A 13,323-nucleotide genomic window follows, 5' to 3' on the forward strand; every position below is an offset into this window, starting at 1 on the left:
AACTAATCCACAAGCAGCTATCCCTAAATGGAAAATCTCTCACCTGAGTGGCCAAACTATTGGTGTTTGTTCTTTGTTCTCAAAAAGGACCAAAATTATATCATAATGTCATAGTCAATTGCAATATGTTGGCTGTGGCTAATTATACCAGTTCAGGCTCAGAAGGTTCTACCACAGGTTGACATAAATAGTCCATAATTAATCTTATAAGAAGCTTGGGATGGAGGGGAGGATGTCTATCTTTAAACTGGTGTTTACAATGCCATGCCAGAAGACACAAAAATACTTAGTGATGTTCAACTACATTATTTCAAGGAATTTGGTCTAAATCCCATGTCAAATTTCATCCCTTTAAGCACAAGACTATGTCAGCAACAAATTAAAATTATATGCTTAATTAATTTGGTCAGGTTGCAAAATCACCAAAATGATTAGTCATTCCAATCAGTTCAAGGGGAAAAGTCATTCAAGTCTTATTTTATTGAACTGACCAGTTGGTAATAATCATAGCAACATTTACATATAGCACTTTAAGGTTTGCCACATCCTTTCTGTAAACTACCTCATTTGATCTTTACATCAATTTTGACAGATGAGTGCTATTATTATCTCCATTTCACAGATAAAGAAATGGAAAGGTTAAGTGACAAAGAAATGTCTGAAACAATGTGAAGTTCAGTCTCCTGTCTCCCAAGATTTATCCTCAGTACACTGCACCACCTAGCTGCCTTATCCCTCAATCAGTGTGATAATTTTGTAACTCTGTTAGGTCCTCATACCTTTCTTCTAAGCATCTAAAGAAAAATTAATTGAAATTTTACTCAAATGTACTTTAACATAAGAGGATCAGAAGATGATACAAGTGTAAAATTGGCTATGGTTCTAGGAAATTTTTTTTTTTTTTTTTTTTTTAGGGTTGAAGAAGCCTAGTGTTGGCATAGGATAACTCAATTATAAGAAATGATGGGCAACTAGTACTTGCTGCCAGATTAGGCTAGGCTGTCTCTGAGAAAATCTGAATATCTGTCAATTATATGGACAATTCACTCTCTTCCTTAGTAGGAAGGAGTAGGTTGGATATTTGGTGTTACCTCATCACTGTTAAACTGTCTTCAACAAACATATACACACTCTGATCTGTTTGAAAGGTAGGGGTTCACAAATTTGGAACATTACAGCTGATAATGTTTTATCATTAAAGTTGGTTTTAATATGTTTATTTTGGTGATTTTTCTCTTCCATTTATAACAAAATTTTGTTTTGTTTTTTTAAGAGATAGCTCTTTCAGACAGTTGTGGAGAGAGGAAGAAAGAATATAAAGAGAAATCTAAGTGATGTTAAAAACAAAATAAATAAAAATATATTTTTAATAATCATTTTCATTATATGTAACCTGATTTCCTTTTGTTTGATCCTGAGTAGAAATGGAAATGTGTGTACATGCATGTATACATTGTATAATTGTATGTGTGTAAATATATATATATATATATATATATATACATTTAAATATATCTCTATATATACATATATAGATATAAAAGCATTTCTTAGATCTGTGAATTTATCAAAGTTGATGCTCTTTCTAACAGTGAATATTTATTTGCCCCCCTCCCCCAATGGCTTAAATACTCTTAGTTGCTGCAATACTTCATTGTTTCTGTGATCTAATCTATGTGGATGCTCCTTCCAACAATGTGTGTCCTCATCATTTTGTCCTTTTTTTGTCCTCTTAAATATTCCCCAATAGTAGTTATCTTACTGTGGTCCATTGGACCCTTGCCCCCTTCTCAACACTCTTTAAGGAAATCCACAAGGTCAAAACAATTTTCATAATAATACTGAGATGTTATTTCACTATTAAAATACTCTTCCTTTTTGCAACTACATATTTATGTGAGGCCAGATTTTCTTTGTATATTTCAACCAAAACATATCACAACAGATTGAATGCAGAAGCATATATGAGAATCCAGCTGTCTTCTATTAAGCCAGACATTAAAGAGTTTTATAAAAATATGTAAAATAATGCCACTTCTCACTATTTTGTTTTGGAAAAGCTATTTTTCATAAAAATGTTATTTACATACTAACATGTAATCAATTTATTATTGATATTTTAAATGAATATGTAAAAATTTATCCATTTTAATTTCTAATATGGCAATGTGACAACTCACATAAACAAAAGCTTATAAGAAGATCCTGAGACCAAAAAATTAAAGAACTAGTATTTCACAAGATCTCTATTCACATACTGAGGAACTTCTTCACAGGAAAATACTACCCAGTTGAGAAGGGAAGTTGTAAAGGGCTAGAACTGAGCAAATGCACTTGGATAATGGAGCACATGAGACTAATTGCCAATTGGACGGTTCTCTATTAACTTGTTTGAAGGTTGACCTTCCCCAGCTATTCTGTGCTGATTTGATTGGTGGGACAAAGAGGGGGAAGTGACATGTGTGGGAGGAGGAGGAGGAGGAAGAGGAAATTGAGATGCTCACACTCAGTCTCTCTTGGCTTTTGAGGGAGGAAGGTGTGTGTGAGATTGCTAGACCTAATCCCCTGACCTTGACCGTAAAAGATCAAGAATAAAGACGTTTAACATATAAAATGTATGAGATTGCCTGTCATCTAGGGGAGGGAGTAGAGGGAGGGAGGGGAAAATCTGGAAAAAATGAATACAAGGGATAATGTTATTAAAAAAATTACTCATGCATATATACTGTCAAAAAAATGTATAATTACAAAAATAATAAAAAAATAAATAAAAGAATAAAGACGTTTAGTGATCCTGACTCCGGCTGATTTCTGGGAAGACAGAGTTCCAGCAGGAAGCCAGAAATGGTGGTAAAGGAAAAGCAAAAATTACTAAAGAGGTTGATTATGAAGAAACTTAAGCTATGAAGTGATGTTTTTTAGAAATTATATTTAGTAAAGCAGAACTTTGAATTTCTTTTAAAATTATTTAATCCTTTCACTTAAAAGAAATTACCCAGGTACTATTACATCATGTGATACCTTATTACACTGGACCTGTAGCTCCTTGATCTAGATACATGAGTTGCCCTTTTCTTTTTCCAGTCATATGTCTCGTTGATATTTTTGATGGAATTTGTACACAAAAATTCATCATTGATAATATGCTATAGTCTTATATGTCCCAAGTATCCTTCCATTGATTTTGGGTGAACTTGCCATTTTGATTCCTCAGAGACTATAATAGTCCATCTTGACTAACTAGAATTACTAAAAGAATGTCAGTGTTAAAGGGATGGGTTTTATGTTTTTTAGGGAGAGAAGCAGCAAAAGATACAGAGGATTCATTCTTGGTATAACTCAGGATTTGTAGTGGATGAAAAGGTTTCTATATTTGGCTTTCCTTCCCCCTTCTGCTCCTTTTTGGGCATGCAACCCTGGGCAAGGCACAGTCTCTTAAAAAACACTAAAATTCCAACTTTTCAGTGACTGCTGACCTACATTAGGAAAGGGAGTTCCTTATCAACAGTTCCCTATATCATATTCTTCCCTTTTAAAAAAGAGAGAAAGAGAGAGAGAGAGAGAGAGAGAGAGAGAGAGAGAGAGAGAGAGAGAGAAAGAGAGAGAGAGAGAGAGAGAGAGAGAGAGAGAGAGAGAGAGAGAGAGAGAGAGAGAATCTTAGAGTCATTGAAAATTCTATTCCATTTCCCAAAATGCAATCCAGCCTGCTGGTTGCTTATTCATTGTCTAGAGTGTTATTCCAAGATGACCAGCTCCATGGAATCCTTCAGATGCAATCCATACTCCAGACAATAAGCATTCCACTCATTTGGTTTGTGCTATATAGATAATCATGCTCTTTTAAGGGATTCATTCATTTAGCAAGCATTTTTAAATGCTTTCTATCATGGTAAATAACAGTCATATAAGGTTTTTTAAAAAGCTTTACATTACCTCATTTGATATGCAGTTACCTTATGATGTAAGTGCTATCATTATCTTCATTTTAGAGAAGGCTGAAAAGGTTAAGTAGGTTCACCAGTGAAAAGGATGCTTTTGCACCTAAATGCAGGACTTTATCTCTATTGAATTTCACCTTTTTAGATTCAGCACAATACTCTAGTTTGACAAGATCCTTTTGATCCTGCTTCTTTGTTGGATTCTTTATGTTACCTATCTTTCCCAGCTTGGTGTAATCTGTGCATTTCATGAGCATACCATCTATAACTTTATTGAAGTCATTGATAAAAATATTCAACAGTACAGAGCAAACAGATACCTGTTGTGGCCAAATGGAAGACTCCTGCCACATTGACACTGAACTATTCACAACTCCTCGAACTGGACTATCCAATCAGTTCTGAATCCATATGACTATTGTCTCAACATATTGATCTGTTTGGCCTATGTCCATTCATGGCCTATGTCCCATCACACCCTCATCCTTCCAGTTTTCTTACACCTTACATTCTTTGATCCAGTGATACTGGCTTCCTTTCTGCTCCTCCAATAAGATACTCCCATTTTTAGACTTTGAGCATTTTTATTGGTTGTTCCCAATAGCTACATTTCTCCCTTCTTCATCTCCACTTCTTGTCTTCTCTGGCTTTCCTTCAAGTCTGAAGGATTGAAATCCTACTTTCTATAGAAATCCTTTCTCAATCCCTCTTAATTCTGCCTCCTTCCCTCAGTTGGTTTTCCTGTGTATAGCTTGTTTTTATGTAGTTGTTTCTATGTTGCCTCTCATTATGTTGTGAACTCCTTTAAAGGGAGGGGTGGTCTTTTTTTGCTTCTTTGTATCTCTTGCACTTAGCCTAGTGCCTGACACTATGTTACTGACTATTGACAGACTGACTAATCTCCTCACAACTGCTCTTTTTTTTTTTTTGGTAGTAATGATGACTAAATTTTTTAAAAAATTGATATCTTCTACTCATTTTTTAAAAAAAGAATTGATTCTTTAATGTCCCTAAATCTTTTTTTTTTTTAACTTCCATCGAGCCTTTCCTGGGTATATTTGGTCAGATTTAAATCCTTTTTCCATTTTATTTTTCTCCTTAAAAGTTTTAAAAGTCATAGGATCATAAAGCTAGAAGATGCATAAGGAAGGAAATAAACATTTATATGGTTCCTTCCATGTGCCAAGCCTTGTCTTAAATACTTTAACAAATACTCTTTCGATTGCTCCTCACAACAAGCTTGCAGGGTTGATGCTGTTATCCTATTTTACAGATGACAGAGGCAAATGATTTGTCTAGGATTGCACAGCTAGTGAATGATGGAGGCTGGGTTTGACTCCAGGCCATGTTTTACCCACTCCTTCACCTACCTGCCCAATACATGAATCCATCCTGCCCTTCATGAAAGGAAGGAACATTAAGCAGCTTGTCAGAGGTCATACTGGTAGTAGGTAACAGAGGCAAGATTTAGATGAGTTCTTTGGTTCCATGTCAAGTGATTTTTCCCTTTACTGTACACTGTGATCATCATTGGGTAGCTAGTATTCATTTGCAAGTTTTTTGGTATTACTATTGAACTGTGCAAAATTTTAGCTAGTTTGCAAGTTGTTGAGGGGGAGAGATGCTCTTACGTTCATTCACTTTTCAGGAGTGTACTTTCCAGTTGAAAAGATAATGTGTAAATAATTTGTTATACATAAGATATATATAGAGTAAACAGAAAGCAAATTTTAGGGAAGGCCAGAGACATCTTGGTAAAAACATTTATATCTTTATCTGTCTTCTAAGTACGAATTTGCCCATGACCTGAGTTCTAATTCTAAGAAATTTTGGACTTTGGGACTTGGAGGTATTACATAAATCTGTCATCAATGTTAGTTCTAATTACCTCTGCCTTTACTCTTTGATTTTTTTTTTCCATAAAAAAACTACCTATAAGGTAAAAAAAAAAAAAAAAAAAAAAAAAAAAAAAAAAAGTGACTGAAAATGTGTAGGGATCAGTTTTTCCAAGCAAATAAAAGCTGCTATGATTATGATTTGGGAACTATACATGCATCTAAGCATCTAACTAAAGTACTGCTGGGTTTGTCACCTGAAAGAAGACGAAAATGGAAGCCAGAGCCATTATAACATCTCAACTTCGCCTTGTTAGCTTCTGAGTAATTAAGTCTCTCTTCATTATTAGTTGACTTTTTTTCAGGTTTAAATTTCCCTCCTGCTGTTTCCTTTGGGCATATCAAGTTGTCAGTTCTTAAAAGGAGAATGTTCTGCCCAGAGTCCAAACAAATCCTGTTTTGCAGCTTCTAAACCCTCTTTCCTGATATTCAAGAAATGAGCAGACTGGATTTTGTTTATCCAGGAGTCCATGTCACATTGACTTCTTTGTCTAGACCTTTCCACAAACAAATCTAATGATTGCTCTCTCTAGGCTGCATCTGCCTCCCTCTGACAAATTGGGTGATGATGAGAGAGACCTGTTAGAGTCCTTGCCACTGAGAGAGCTTAGAGGCTTCATATTCTGCAGGGTGAAGCTGGGATGGGGACAGGACAATAACAGACTGTGGTCAGAATTGTTGACCTGTCAGCTTCACTTGGATCTGGCTCTGGTGAGCACCACAATCCACTTACTTACCTTTAGAATCAAAATCCTGAGTAAAGGTGGGGAAGAGTAGGGGATTTGACCGACAGACTGCATATCAGTTTATGTGTCTATTGGGCAAATAGCCAGTCAGTTTTGAGTGTAACTAAATTTGGCCCTACCAAGCTAGCTGATAGTCAGGCAGCTGCTAAGTAAGTTTAAAAGCCCTCAAAGCTGGCAGCCATGAGCCCAACACCACAGAAGATGAGTTTGTAAAGAGGGAGGCAGAATAAGCCATGTAATTGAAGCACATGCCCTCTGCCCTTTCCCCTCCCAAAGCAGCCAGTGCATATTCATTCAATATCAATACAGCCTTTGCCATAAAGACAACTAGGCAATCTGAGCTGCCATTCACGGGTGATCACCGTAAGGAATAAACCTAGCAGAACTGCCTGTCTTTATACCCCAGACCAACCCGTCAGAAAGTCTGTTGTGGAGCTAAAAGTAGCACCCAGGAGGAGGCCCCCTCTCCTGCTTGGCAGGAAGCAGAGCTGTTTGATGGTCAAACCAAAGGTGCTGCACATCCTCCCAGAGAAGGTGCCTGGAAAAGTTGGGGAAAGCAGTGATTCTAAGCAAGATGTTTTTAATTCCTGTGCTTGAAGGTAATTGCATAAACAGAACTTTTATCTCAGACCATTCCCAGAGAGAGCTACCCAGTGGGACTGCCAAGCCTGGCTCCCAAGGCTCTCTGCCTGCCTCCAGCAGGTGTAAAGCAGCCAGCCCACCAGGACGGGCCTACAGAAGCCTTTCGTTGGGTTTGTATTAAAATTATTATTATTTTTAAGTGTTCCAAATCTCTTAGCTGATCTCTCCACTGGACTTGGCCAACCCTGTTGCTGTACTGTGAGCATTTCCCACACAGGCCCCGTCTAGCCATCCTGATACATTACGCCTTTGTTATTCTGTATCCCACAGTGCCAGCTTAGTCAGTCAGTTGTCACAATCATGCTGGTGCTGGAGGATACAAAATAACCACGAAAAACATATCGAAAAGGTTGGGGGTGGGAGGTACAGGCAATTGGACTGGTGGGGGTGGGGGGTAGAAAGGAGCAGGCCAATTTTTGTGCAAACAGTAGCACCAGCTGCATCTTGCAAGTCGCTAAATTAGCCAGGCTGTTGTTTTTCTTTTAATTTTTGTGTGAATTCGAGAATAGGTCATGGATGTCTTGGCAGACTGTGAATGAGGCCCTTTATGAAAGAATTCACCTTGCAGAAGGGCTGCTGTCAGGCACACAAAACTCTCCCAATGAATTGGGCTTTTACAGAAGGTCCCTTCTCATTTTTTCCCTCCCTGATGCCCGGGTTAATCATACCAGAGTTTCCTTAATACCTCCTAGCCTGCTTCGTCACTCTACAAATGAGTTTACAGAATGTCCAGCATTTGGGACCACCATTTTTCCTATGTGTTTAAATGCTTGTCCTACTGAGAGCTGCCAGTTCTCTTTTAGGGCAGGACTTGGTGTTTCCTCCTGTATCACTACCAGCAAGGTATTGCTATTGAATCTTGTGGGATGTGACTGGAAACTTCCTTCGTTTCTGCGAGCCATGACTGGCACCTCTGCATAGCTCTCAGGCTAGCTGGCAGGTAGAAACTGACACCAAGAATTTGGCAGGATTCCCACAGGACCTCAGCTCATTCCAGCTGACAGGCAAGAGCTGCCAAATTATAGTACTTCCACTTCCTCCTACAAGAAGGAATTAAATCTCACAGAAAAGGGAACCCCCGTAAACCTTGGAAGTGGGAAAGGCAGGGAGAAAAAAAAGGGGAGAAGTCCTCAGAATAAGTGGTAGTACATTGCCCTTAGTTTCAGGGCACAGCTCTGTTCTGCACTGATAACTCCTACTTCAGTCTGGAGATCCCCTATTACTTTACAATCCAGGCATTAATAATCAAACAAAAGAAATGGCAATTCCAATGAATTACTAAACATAGTTGAATGTGAATTGTTTTAAGAAAAGCTTCAGGTCTAATCCCTTCCCGATGTCTTTCCCATTTGTATGCAGCCTCTTTTCCTCATTACTAGCAATAATATTTGCAGGGTGAAGGCCACTTTTTGGGAAAAGGAATTACACACCAAATTTCTATTTCTGCTTGATTTCTCATATGAACAGAAAATCATGCCTTTACTAAGACTCAGACATGAATTTACATGTTATTTTATGTGAAGGGTAATTCCTTTTGAAATATTCAAATAGCCCAAGATATGCCATTATTGTAAATTTATCTTGATTTTAGGTCTGAACTTGTGATTTCATTTGTGTATGTCCCCCTCCCTTCAGGGAGAAAATTCACCATTGTGCTAATTTAGCAATAAGGTGTGTTACTTTTGACCTATATAATTTCAAACAAGTCATTGCACTCCTCTCCAACCCCTTTTTCAAGCAGCTGCCAAAGCAATAGGCCCCTCACCTGTAAGATTAAATACAAAGTCCTCCTTGGCATTTAAAATGCTTCACAACCTGGTTCCACATGCCTTCCCAAGTTTATTACTTATTTCTCTCCTTCATGAACTCTGTCTTCTAAACAAACAGGCTTTCTTAGCATTTTTCGATTATTGCTTCATTTTTTGGTATTACTAGCATCTAGCACAGTGTTTGGCACATGGCAGGCTGAAAAACTACTTAGTGATCTCGTCCTTTTTTTATTTTTTCTTTGAAAAAAAAAAAAGGCCTTAGTTGTAATAAATGCCCCTCTATGAGAATCCATAAGGAGGTATAAAGGAAGTGATGAAAAAATATCAATAAATTTTTTTTTTTTTAATTTGATTGTTCATTGATTGATTACTGTTCTTCCAACATATCATTTCCATCTCCTACCCCCTTGCCTTTGTCCAGTGTTCCTTCTGCCTCCTAGAAGCCCTCATGTCTTCATAATAGGGCCTAAGTACGAGCTCCTCCATCCTCACACCTAACCAATCTTTGTACTATTATCTCACTTCCAAAATGACATTTTCTCTACTTTGTTTATATTTTGTATCTATTTCTAGGAGTTCATGTTGTTTCCCTAACAAATATAAGCTTGGAAGCAAGAAGTGTCTCATTTTTTTTTCTTTGTATTCTCAGTGCCTAGCAAATAGAGGGCACTTGATTACTGTTTACTGATCAAGGGGCTTGGATAATTACTATGGTCTCTTCCAGCTCCAAGTGTGTGATCCTATGAACTGTTTTGAAAATGTGTAGTTGATGAAATTGAAACTATTTCCACTCACATGAAAGAGTGTTCCAAATCACTACTGATCAGAGAAATGCAAATTAAGACAACTCTGAGATACCACTACACATCTGTCAGATTGGCTAAGATGACAGGAACAAATAATGATGAATGTTGGAGGGGATGTGGGAAAACTGGGACACTGATGCATTGTTGGTGGAGTTGTGAAAGAATCCAACCATTCTGGAGAGCAATTTGGAACTTTGCCCAAAAAGTTATCAAACTGTACATACCCTTTGATCCAGCATTGCTGCTATTGGGCTTATATCCCAAAGAAATACTAAAGAAGGGAAAGAGACCTTTATGTGCCAAAATGTTTGTGGCAGCTCTTTTTGTAGTGGCTAGAAACTGGAAAATGAATGGATGTCCATCAATTGGAGAATGATTGGGTAAATTATGGTATATGAATGTTATGGCATAGTATTGCTCTGTAAGAAATCACCAGCAGGATGAGTACAGAGAGGCCTGGAGAGACTTACCTCAACTGATGCTGAGTGAAACGAGCAGAACCAGAAGATCATTATACACTTCAACAACAATACGGTATGAAGATGTATTCTGATGGAAGTGGATATCTTCAACATAAAGAAGATCCAACTCACTTCCAGTTGATCAATGATGGACAGAAACAGCTACGCCCAGAGAAGGAACACTGGGAAGTGAATGTAAAATATTAGCACTACTGCCTATCTACCCAGGTTACTTATACCTTCAGAATACAATTCTTAACGTGCAACAAGAAAATTGGATTTACACACATATATTATATCTAGGTTATACTGTAACACATTTAATATGTATGGGACTGCCTATCATCTAGGGAAGGGAGTAGAGGAAGGGAGGGGAAAATTTGGAAAAATGAATACAAGGGATAATGTTATAAAAAAAAATTACTCATGTATATGTACTGTAAAAATTTTTTATAATTATAAAATTAATAATAAATAAAAATTTTAAAAATTAAAAAAAAAAAAGAAAAAAAGAAAATGTGTAATCTTAGAGAGTTTCCTGAGACCCTGAGAGATGACAAGTGATTTGACCGAGTCACATAATCAGCAAGAGGCAAATGCAAACTCATGTGGGGAATATTGTACTTCATTGAGCTCAAGTCACCACCATCATCCCCCAAAACTTGGAACACTCTTTCCACTTGATAGTCCAAAGGATTGGTAGTGCTTCCATACTTCCATGTGACCTATGATGTACAAAATAAAAGTTTTATTGAAAGTTTAGAAAAGCCAACAACTGAATTACAGAAGCATTAAAAAAAAAAAAAAATCCCACAGAGTATACAGTATTCACTCACATTCTCCTTGCTCACAATGGTATCCTCTACAGGGTGGGAGTGGAGATAAAGGGGTATCTATCCTTTCTCCATTGACATCAGTGTAATGCTTACCCCAAGTGCTTAAATCCTATCTTTTTAAAAAGCCACTCAAAGCTGTTCTTGAACTAGTAAGGAAAGGCCTAGCCAGAGGTTAAAGGTCTTTTCTACAGAATTTGGAGCTCTAGCAATGAAAAAGGAGGGATTTTTCCCTTATAAAGGCTAATCAAATTTGTCTTCCTGTCTATCACTACTGATAGAGCCGTCACCCAGGAGCAGAACAAAACACTCTCAGGTCTTGCACACCAAGCCCATGGGGTGAGGAGAAAGGAGTTTTGACCCTTTTTAAATCCAGGATGACTGTAAACTTCTAATGAACAGAACTTGGGTTATATTTAACTTGTATTCCAGGCTTCTAGTACAGTGTCTTGTATGTGAAGGGATTAGGAAACTCTGTGACCCCTAGGTAACTCACTTCACTGATGCAAAACTTCCAAATCTGTAAAATGGGGAGGTTTGTTGTGAGGATCAAATAAGATAGTATTTAAAGAACTTTGTAACTTTATGCTAGCTCTCAAGGTTATTAGCAGATGTATAGATTGCACTGTGTTTATGAAAGTGAGTGCCTAAAATATAAATTGGTTTTCCCTAAAATATAATAAAAAATAAGTTAGAGCAGGTGAAAGGTGAAATTCATCTCTTTCATTCTCTTCAGATTGTCAGGGAGAATGAAGTATCTCCAGAAAAAACTGAAGCGTTTTCAGGGGGAAACAAAGCAGAAGAGAAGCTTGAAGAGGAATAGGGAAATATTCATCTCCATCAGAAGGCTGGAGAGTGAAAGAATAAGATGGAAAGATGGAAGACCATTCAAAGCTGCTAAGCAAATCTGAAATGGTCCATAGGCCTGAAGAGTAGGATCTCTGGAAGAGGCAGATTCTTGTATTCGGAAAATCCATTCAAGAGCTTTACCTGCACTATCAGGAGAGAGAAAAGAGGCTGTACATAGAGGCTAGAGAGAAGAGGCAAGGGGGAGGAGTCAGATGACTCCCAGCTGAGGATTCCTGTGGCTAAGACTGTGCCATTATAGAGTTTTTAACACTGTTAGAAATTATTTTGTGCCCCTCTTTCATTTCACTAGTGAAGGGCCTAGTGAAAAATATAAAGGCAGGGGTGGGGAACCTTTTTTCTGCCAGAGTTATTTAAACATTTATAACTTCGTTCATGGGCCATACATAATTATCAACTTATAGAACTCAAGCTGTGGGAGATTGTGGTACCTAACTTTCAGTTCATCATAGGCTGCAGTTTACCTTAGCAAATGATGTCACAGGCCAGAAGTTCCCCACTCCTGATGTACATGAAACAGCCAAGATTTGCTCTGAGCCCTTTGGAGTACAGAGCTGGGGCTCTCTCCTCTGCCATGCTGCTTCTGCTAAATTGACATAAACCAAGGTACTTTTATGAGGCATATATCAAGATCATAATGTAGGACGAAGAGATGGCAAGGGTGCAAAGGGCATTGGTTCTGGAGCTAAATGATCTGGGATGGAGTGGGAGTGGAAGATCTCTTCATCTCTGGGTGATTTTTAGCAGTTTACCTAGAGACAAAGCATATCCTTGGGAAAAAAAACCCAGAAAACATTTCTAGGAACTATGAAGTCTGGTTAAGATGAGGAAGACAGGAGCACAGGTAGTATTTTCCCCAAAGCAGAAAATCATTGGAAAATCCAAGCTCTGAATAGAACTTAGATCTGATATCAGAAAGGTTAACTTAAATCTTGCCTCTGATATTTATTAAGTGGTCAGGGGCAAGTCATTTAATCTCTTTATGCCTTAGTTTTCCCTCTCTGTAAAATGGGCTAAGAATACTTGTAGTACCCACCTCAGAGTGTTTCTGAGAGGATCCAATGGGATAATATGAGTAAAAGGCTTTACAAACCATAACCCCCTATGTAAATGACACCATTGTTATTCACTAACAATAAATAAGACCCTGAGCACTGAGAGAGGCTACTCCCTGGCCATTCCCAAATCATATGATTGTGGATGTATCTCCTCTCTCTTGTTCTCCCCAGCCTTTTTTAATGTTGTTTCCCCCTTCTCCCCCTTTTCCTCACTTTTAGAAGGTAGCTCCCTAAGGGCAGAGACTTTCCTACTTACTTATAGTTGCATCCCTAGTACTTATCTCTGTACTTGGGACAAAATTAAATGC

Source organism: Sminthopsis crassicaudata, chromosome 2 (genome assembly GCF_048593235.1).
Source record: "Sminthopsis crassicaudata isolate SCR6 chromosome 2, ASM4859323v1, whole genome shotgun sequence".
Lineage (NCBI taxonomy): Eukaryota > Metazoa > Chordata > Mammalia > Dasyuromorphia > Dasyuridae > Sminthopsis > Sminthopsis crassicaudata.